The sequence below is a fragment of the Salmo trutta genome, chromosome 39, assembly GCF_901001165.1.
Source record: "Salmo trutta chromosome 39, fSalTru1.1, whole genome shotgun sequence".
Classification (NCBI taxonomy): Eukaryota; Metazoa; Chordata; class Actinopteri; order Salmoniformes; family Salmonidae; genus Salmo; species Salmo trutta.
The window spans coordinates 24,271,328-24,278,372 of NC_042995.1; positions in this window are offsets into that span (position 1 = coordinate 24,271,328).

A 7,045-nucleotide genomic window follows, 5' to 3' on the forward strand; every position below is an offset into this window, starting at 1 on the left:
CAGTCTACCTCGGTTCCGGACTAGACACTGGTGCTGGATACTCTGGACTGCACACTGGTGCCGGATACTCTGGACTGCACACTGGTGCCGGATACTCTGGACTGCACACTGGTGCCGGGCTCTTGAGGCTGGGCCGACGCACTGGAAGCCTGGTGCGTGGGGCTGGTAGAGGTGGTACCAGGCTGAAGACACGCACCCTAGGGCTAGTGCAAGGAGCGGGAACAGGCTGAATAGGACTAGGCCGACTCATGGGAAGCTTGGTCCGGGTTGCTGGTACTGGTCGTGCCAGACTGGAGGAACTCACTTCCGGGATAGCACGAGAGGCGGGAACCAGAAAGACTGGGCCATGGAGGCGCACAGGTGGCTTTGACCGCACCGCCTGCACAACCCGTCCTGGCTGGATGGAACTAGCAGCCCTGTACGAGCGGGGTTCTGGTACAGGGCGAACTGGGCTGTGCAGGGGCCTGATGGTTGCCGTGCGTAGAGCGGGAGTAGGGTAGCCTGGTCCTAGGAGGCGTACCGGCGACCAGATGCGCAGGCATCCTCCTACCAGGCTGGATGCCCACTCTGCGAGGGGCTGGAATGGCGCGCACCGGACTGTGCGTGTGTATGGGTGAGATAGTGCGCACCTCAGCAAAACACGACGCCCTCCACTCCATACGCACCTCCATGTACTCACGGGTGGCTGGCTTATGGCTCTTCCTTGGCCTAGCCAAACTGCCCGTGTGCCCCCAAAAAAATTATTGGGGGTGCCTCTCCGGCTTCCTCGCCAGTCATGTACCCCGGTAGCATTCCCAGTCCTCACCAGCCTTTCGCCGTTCCTCCCTCTCTCTTTCCACCTGTCCCCAATGGAAGGCGATCCTTTCCAGCCTGGATCTCCTCCTAAGTGTAGGAGCCTTTTCCCTCCAAGATCTCCTCCCAGGTCCATTTCTCACCATAGTCCATGTACTCAGCGTTCCTCTCCTTTTTCCGCTGCTTGGTCTTGTTTTGGTGGGTGGTTCTGTCACAATAGTTGAAGCCATGTTGAATGGACCAAACTGCAGACGGAATGTGGATACTCATCTTTTTAATATAGAAGAGCAAAGCATACACAGGAAAACAAAACCACGAACTCACGACAGGCTAACAGGCTATGTACAAACAAAATACTAGCAGTGTTAGCACAACCACCCACAACCCCAAGTGACAAACATACTCCTAATTATATGACTCCCAATGAGGAACAAAGATAACCAGCTGTCCCTGATTGGGAGCCACACAGACCCACATAGAAATACAACACCCAGAACACACATACTCTGCCACGTCCTGACCAAAACTGCACAACACCCTCTGCTGGTCAGGACGTGACATAAAATGTAAAATGTAAAATGAGTAGGGGCAGAGTGAGTAGTGTTGGAGGAGAGCAAGAGGGAAAAGGATACAAAGTAGTGATCGGAGACTTGGAGGGGAGTTGCAGTGAGATTAGTAGAAGAACAGCATCTAGTAAAGATGAGGTCAAGCGTATTGCCTGCCTTGTGAGTAGGGGAGGACGGTGAGGTCAAAAGAGGAGATGAGTGGAAAGAAGGAGGCAGAGAGAAATGAGTCAAAGGTAGACGTAGGGAGGTTAAAGTCACCCAGAAATGTGAGGGGTGAGCCATCCTCAGGAAAGGAACTTATCAAGGCGTCAAGCTCATTGATGAACTCTCCAAGGGAACCTGGAGGGCGATAAATGATGTTAAGCTTGAATGGGCTAGTGACTGTGACAGCATGGAATTCAAAGGAGGAGATAGACAGATGGATCAGGGGTGAAAGAGAGAATGTCCACTTGGGAGAGATGAGGATTCCAGTGCCACCACCCCGCTGACCAGATGCTCTCGGTGTATGCGAGAACACGTGGTCAGACGAGGAGAGAGCAGTAGGAGTAGCAGTGTTTTCTGTGGTAATCTATGTTTCCGTCAGCGCCAAGAAGTCCAGGGACTGGAGGGTAGCATAGGCTGAGATGAACTCTGCCTTGTTGGCTGCAGACCGGCAGTTCCAGAGGCTGCCGGAGACCTGGAACTCCACGTGGGTTGTGTGCGCTGGGACCACCAGGTTAGAGTGGCAGCGGCCATGCGGTGTGAAGCGTTTGTGTGGCCTGTGCAGAGAGGAGAGAACAGGGATAGACAGACACATAGTTGTCAGGCTACAGGCTACAGGAGAGGCTACGCTAATGCAAAGGAGATTGGAATGAAAATTAACTAAACAACTGGGGAAGCGAGAGAGCAGGGCATCCCTCACTAACCATTCACTGAAAGACTCAAATATAACTTTTCCAACTTCCACTTAGAAATTATAATTGATGTAAACTACAGTGGTTCAATGTTTCCAGGAAAAGGCTCAAACTTAGTTTATTCAGCTAGATAACTTGGTACAGTATTCTTCCGTGAAACCCCCCCCCCATGACGTCGTAGCTAACTAGCATGCTAGCATCCAATAACACACAGTTAGCACCAATACTTGGTTACAACAAACTACCAATGGATCATTCGTGTCCGTGTGTCATAATTACAGCCGTGTTGAAGAGACCAAACTGCAGCAGGTGAAATGTAGATACTCATCTTTTTAATATATAAGAGCAAGGCATCCACGGGAAAAACCAATAAACAAAAACGACCAACAGGCTACGTACATACCAAAAACTAGCAGTGTTAGCACAACCCCAAGTGACAAACATACTCCTAATTATATGACTCCCAATCAGGAACAACGATAACCAGCTGTCCCTGATAGGGAGCCACACAGACCCACATAGAAAGACAACACCCAGAACACACATACACAGACATACTCTGCCACGTCCTGACCAAAACTACACAACAACAGCCTCTGCTGGTCAGGACGTGACACCGTGTCTAGTTCCTTTCATAATGCAGAAGTAATTAAAAGTTGGCTAGCTAACACAAAGTCAGTCCTGCTAGCTACACAAGTGGACTACACAACTCGAAAGTTCAGAAACTTAAGCAAAAATCTTATTGAAGGACCTCGGTGTTACTCTGGACCCTGATCTCTCTTTTGAAGAACATATCAAGACTGTTTCAAGGACAGCTTTTTTCCATCTACGTAACATTGCAAAAATCAGAAACTTTCTGTCCAAAAATGACGCAGAAAAATTAATCCATGCTTTTGTTACTTCTAGGCTGGACTACTGCAATGCTCTACTTTCCGGCTACCCGGATAAAGCACTAAACAAACTTCAGTTAGTGCTAAATACGGCTGCTAGAATCCTGACTAGAACCAAAAAATTTGATCATATTACTCCAGTGCTAGCCTCCCTACACTGGCTTCCTGTTAAGGCAAGGGCTGATTTCAAGGTTTTACTGCTAACCTACAAAGCATTACATGGGCTTGCTCCTACCTATCTTTCCGATTTGGTCCTGCCGTACATACCTACACGTACGCTACGGTCACAAGACGCAGGCCTCCTAATTGTCCCTAGAATTTCTAATCAAACGGCTGGAGGTAGGGCTTTCTCCTATAGAGCTCCATTTTTATGGAATGGTCTGCCTACCCATGTGAGAGACGCAGACTCAGTCTCAACCTTTAAGTCTTTACTGAAGACTTATCTCTTCAGTAGGTCCTATGATTAAGTGTAGTCTGGCCCAGGAGTGTGAAGGTGAACGGAAAGGCTGGAGCAACGAACCGCCCTTGCTGTCTCTGCCTTGCCGGTTCCCCTCTTTCCACTGGGATTCTCTGCCTCTAACCCTATTACAGGGGCTGAGTCACTGACTTACTGGTGTTCTTCCATGCCGTCTATGGGAGGGGTGCGTCACTTGAGTGGGTTGAGTCACTGACGTGGTCTTCCTGTCTGGGTTGGCGCCCCCCCTTTGGGTTGTGCCATGGCGAAGATTTTTGTGGGCTATACTCGGCCTTGTCTTCGGACGGTAAGTTGGTGGTTGTAGACATCCCTCTAGTGGTGTGGGGGCTGTGCTTTGGCAAAGTGGGTGGGGTTATATCCTGCCTGTTTGGCCCTGTCCGGGGGTATCATCGGATGGGGCCACAGTGTCTTCTGATCCCTCCTGTCTCAGCCTCCAGTATTTATGCTGCAGTAGTTTATGTGCCGGGGGGCTAGGGTCAGTCTGTTTCATCTGGAGTATTTTCTTGTCTTATCCGGTGTCCTGTGTGAATGTAAATATGCTCTCTCTAATTCTCTCTTTCTTTCTTTCTCTCGGAGGACCTGAGCCCTAGGACCATGCCTCGGGACTACCTGGCATGATGACTCCTTGCTGTCCCCAGTCCACCTGGCCATGCTGCTGCTCCAGTTTCAACTGTTCTGCCTGCGGCTATGGAACCCTGACCTGTTCACCGGACGTGCTTGTTGCACCCTCGACAACTACAATGATTATTATTATTTGACCATGCTGGTCATTTATGAACATTTTAACATCTTGACCATGTTCTGTTATAATATCCACCCGGCACAGCCAGAAGAGGACTGGCCACCCCTCATCGCCTGGTTCCTCTCTAGGTTTCTTCCTAGGTTTTTGGCCATTCTAGGGAGTTTTTCCTAGGGAGTTTTTCCTAGCCACCGTGCCTCTTTCACATGCATTGCTTGCTGTTTGGGGTTTCAGGCTGGGTTTCTGTACAGCACTTTGAGATTTCAGCTGATATACAAAGGGCTATATAAATAAATTTGATTTGATTTGATACAGTACTGCTAGCTGGTAGATTTGGCTAGCTAGCAGTGGCTGCGTTTACCTTAATCTTTTATCTTTGATATAAAGACAACTATGTAGCTAGCTAACATTACACTAATCAAATCGTTCCGTTGTAATGTATTTAGTTTCTACAGTACTGCTAGTTGGTAAAGTTGGCTAGCTAGCAGTGGCTGTGGTGTTGTGGAGTTGACGCCATTTGGAAAACGGCGCGAACGAACGAATACAGCTGGCTAGCTAACCTTGTTAGTTTCTCAAAGTTAGTTTCTCAAAGCTACACCTACACCTTTAGCTACACCTTTATACTTGATGCAAAGACAACTATGTAGCTAGCTAGCTAACATTACACTAATCAAATCGTTCCATTGTAATGTAATGTAATGAAATGTATTATTACCCACGGAGCGAAGTACAGCACGACTACTCACTCCAGCATCCGGTCCAAAAATGAATTAATTAAAAGTTAATTTGTAGAATTCCTTTCCTTCTTAATGCATTTAAGCCAATCAATTGTGTTGTGACAAGGTGTGTGTGGGGGTTATACAGAAGATAGCCCTATTTGGTAAAAGACCAAGTCCATATTATGGCAAGAACAGCTCAAATAAGCAAAGAAAAACGACAGTCCATCATTACTTTAAGACATGAAGGTCAGTCAATACTAAACATTTCAAGAACTTTGAAAGTTTCTTCAAGTGCAGTCTCAAAAACCATCAAGTGCTATCATGAAACTGGCTCTCATGAGGACCTCCAAGGGAAAGGAAGACCCAGAGTTACAAGCCTCAGAAATTGCAGCCCAAGTAAATGCTTCACAGAGTTCAAGTAACAGACTCATCTCAACATCAACTGTTCAGTGGAGACTGTGTGAATCAGGCCTTCATGGTCAAATTGCTGGAAAGAAACCACTACTAAAGGACATCAAGAATAAGAAGAGACTGGCTTTGGCCAAGAAACATGAGCAATGGACATTAGACCAGTGGAAATCTGTTCTTTGTTCTGATGAGTCCAAATTTGATATTTTTGGTTCCAACCACCGTGTCTTTGTGAGACGCAGAGTGGTGAACGGATGATCTCTGTATGTGTGGTTCCCCCCGTGAAGGTGTGGGGGTGCTTTGCTTGTGATACTGTCAATGATTTATTTAGAATTCAGTGCACACGTAACTAGCATGGCTACCACAGCATTCTGCAGTGATACACCATCACATTTGGTTAGCGCTTAGTGGGACTATCATTTATTTTTCAACAGGACATTGACCCAACACACCTCCAGGCTGTCTAAGGACTATTTGACCAAGAAAGAGAGTGATGGAGTGCTGCATCAGGTGACCTGGCCTCCACAATCACCCGACCTCAACCCAAATGAGATGGTTTGGGATGAGTTGGAGCACAGAGTGAAAAACAGCAAAGAAGTGCTCAGCATACGTTGTAACTCCTTCAAGACTTTTGGAAAAGCATTTGAGGTGAAGCTGGTTGAGAGAATGCCAAGAGTGTGCAAAACTGTAATCAAGGCAAAGGGTGGCTACTTTTAAGAATTTAAAATATAAACATATTTTCATTTTGTTTAAAACTTTTTTGGTTACTACATGATTTCATTTGTTATTTCATAGTGTTGATGTCTTCACTATTGTTCTACAATGTAGAAAATAGTAAAAATAAAGAAAAAAGTATTGAATGAGTAGGCTTGTCCAAACTTTTGACTGGTACTGTAAGTATTGACACCCCTGAGTCAATACTTTGTAGAAGCCCCTTTGGCAGCAATTACAGCTGTGATTCTTTCTGTGTAAGTCTCTAAGAGCTCTCCTAACCTGCATCAAGCTGTCAAATTGGTTGTTGATCATTTCTAGACAACCTTTTTCAGGTTTTGCCATAAAATTCAATTTGATTGAAGTTAACACTTTAACTCGGACTCTCAGGAAAACTCACTGTCTTCTTGGTAAGCAACTCCAATGTAGATTTGGCATAGGGTTTTAGGTTATTGTCCTGCTGAAAGGTTAATTAATCTCCCATTGTCTGGTGGAAAGCAGACTGAACCAGATTTTACTCTGGTATTTTGCCTGTGCTTGGCTCCATACCGTTTCTTTTTTATCCTGAAAAACTCCCCAGTCCATAGCAATTACAAGCATACCCATAGCATGATGCAGCTACCAATATGCTTGAACATAGAGTTGTACTCAGTAATGTGTCGTATTGGATTTACCCCAAACATATCACTTTGTATTCAGGACAAAAAGTGAATTGCTTTGCCAAATTGTTTGCAGAATTACTTTACTGCCTTGTTGCAAACAGGATGCATGTTTTGGAATATTTTCAGTCTGTCAATTAGGTAAGTATTGTAGAGTAACTGCAATGTTGTTGATTGACCCTCAGTTTTCTCC